This window comes from Mustelus asterias, unplaced genomic scaffold, assembly GCF_964213995.1.
Source record: "Mustelus asterias unplaced genomic scaffold, sMusAst1.hap1.1 HAP1_SCAFFOLD_3931, whole genome shotgun sequence".
Taxonomy (NCBI): domain Eukaryota; kingdom Metazoa; phylum Chordata; class Chondrichthyes; order Carcharhiniformes; family Triakidae; genus Mustelus; species Mustelus asterias.
The window spans coordinates 1-2500 of NW_027593876.1; positions in this window are offsets into that span (position 1 = coordinate 1).

Below are 2500 nucleotides of genomic sequence, written 5' to 3' on the forward strand. Positions count from 1 at the left end.
ACCCCGTCTCTCTCTCTCGCTCTCTCACCCAGTCTCTCTCTCTCTAACCCCATCTCTCTCTCTCTCTCTTTAACCCCGTCTCTCTCTCTCTCTCTGTAACCCCGTCTCTCTCTCACTCTCTCTGTCTCCCCCCGCTCTCTAAACCCGTCTCTCTCTCTCTCTAACCCCGTCTCTCTCTCTCTCTCTCTCTCTCTGTGTCTCTCCCCGTGCTCTAACCCTGTCTCTCTCTCTCTCTCTAACCCTGTCTCTCTCTCTCTAACCCTGTCTCTCTCTCTCTAACCCTGTCTCTCTCTCTCTAACCCCGTCTCTCTCTCTCTCTCCCCCCCCCGCTCTCTAAGCCCGTCTCTCTCTCTCTCTCTCCCCGCCCCGCTCTCTAACCCTGTCCCTCTCTCTCTCTCTCCCCCCCCCCGCTCCCGTCTCTCTCTCTCTCTCTCTCCCCGCCCCGCTCTCTAACCCTGTCTCTCTCTCTCTCTCCCCCCCCGCTCTCTCTAACCCCTGTCTTCTCCCTCTCTCTCTCTAACCCCGTCTCTCTCTCTAACCCCGTCTCTCTCTCTAACCCCGTCTCTCTCTCTAACCCCGTCTCTCTCTCTAACCCCGTCTCTCTCTCTCTAACCCCGTCTCTCTCTCTAACCCCGTCTCTCTCTCTAACCCCGTCTCTCTCTCTAACCCCGTCTCTCTCTCTAACCCCGTCTCTCTCTCTAACCCCGTCTCTCTCTCTAACCCCGTCTCTCTCTCTAACCCCGTCTCTCTCTCTAACCCCGTCTCTCTCTCTAACCCGTCTCTCTCTCTAACCCCGTCTCTCTCTCTAACCCCGTCTCTCTCTCTAACCCCGTCTCTCTCTCTAACCCCGTCTCTCTCTCTAACCCCGTCTCTCTCTCTAACCCTGTCTCTCTCTCTCTCTAACCCCGTCTCTCTCTCTCTCTCTCTAACCCTGTCTCTCTCTCTCTCTAACCCCGTCTCTCTCTCTCTCTCTCTAACCCTGTCTCTCTCTCTCTCTAACCCCGTCTCTCTCTCTCTCTCTCTAACCCCGTCTCTCTCTCTCTCTCTCTAACCCTGTCTCTCTCTCTCTCCCCGCCCCGCTCTCTAACCCCGTCTCTCTCTCTCTCTCTCTCCCCGCCCCGTTCTCTAACCCCGTCTCTCTCTATCTCTCCCCGTCTCCCTCTCTAACCCCGTCTCTCTCTCTAACCCCGTCTCTCTCTCTAACCCCGTCTCTCTCTCTAACCCCGTCTCTCTCTCTAACCCTGTCTCTCTCTCTCCCTAACCCCGTCTCTCTCTCTCTCTCTAACCCCGTCTCTCTCCTCTCTCTCCCCGCCCCGTTCTCTAACCCCGTCTCTCTCTATCTCTCCCCACCCCGCTCTCTAACCCCGTCTCTCTCTCTAACCCCGTCTCTCTCTCTAACCCTGTCTCTCTCTCTCTCTAACCCCGTCTCTCTCTCTAACCCCGTCTCTCTCTCTCTCTCTCTGTGTCTCTCCCCGTGCTCTAACCCTGTCTCTCTCTCTCTCTCTAACCCTGTCTCTCTCTCTCTAACCCTGTCTCTCTCTCTCTAACCCTGTCTCTCTCTCTCTAACCCTTTCTCTCTCTCTCTCTCTTAACCCCGTCTCTCTCTCTCTCTCTCTCTAACCCCGTCTCTCTCTCTCTCTCTAACCCCGTCTCTCTCTCTAAACCCCGTCTCTCTCTCTAACCCCGTCTCTCTCTCTAACCCCGTCTCTCTCTCTAACCCCGTCTCTCTCTCTAACCCCGTCTCTCTCTCTAACCCCGTCTCTCTCTCTAACCCTGTCTCTCTCTCTCTCTAACCCCGTCTCTCTCTCTCTCTCTCTAACCCTGTCTCTCTCTCTCTCTAACCCCGTCTCTCTCTCTCTCTCTCTAACCCCGTCTCTCTCTCTCTCTCTCTAACCCTGTCTCTCTCTCTCTCCCCGCCCCGCTCTCTAACCCCGTCTCTCTCTCTCTCTCTCTCCCCGCCCCGTTCTCTAACCCCGTCTCTCTCTATCTCTCCCCGTCTCCCTCTCTAACCCCTCTCTCTCTCTAACCCCGTCTCTCTCTCCTAACCCCGTCTCTCTCTCTAACCCCGTCTCTCTCTCTAACCCTGTCTCTCTCTCTCCCTAACCCCGTCTCTCTCTCTCTCTCTAACCCCGTCTCTCTCTCTCTCTCTCCCCGCCCCGTTCTCTAACCCCGTCTCTCTCTATCTCTCCCCACCCCGCTCTCTAACCCCGTCTCTCTCTCTAACCCGTCTCTCTCTCTAACCCTGTCTCTCTCTCTCTCTAACCCCGTCTCTCTCTCTAACCCCGTCTCTCTCTCTTCTCTCTCTGTGTCTCTCCCCGTGCTCTAACCCTGTCTCTCTCTCTCTCTCTAACCCTGTCTCTCTCTCTCTAACCCTGTCTCTCTCTCTCTAACCCTTTCTCTCTCTCTCTCTCTCTAACCCCGTCTCTCTCTCTCTCTCTCTCTAACCCCGTCTCTCTCTCTCTCTCTCTCTAACCCCGTCTCTCTCTCTCGCTCTCTAACC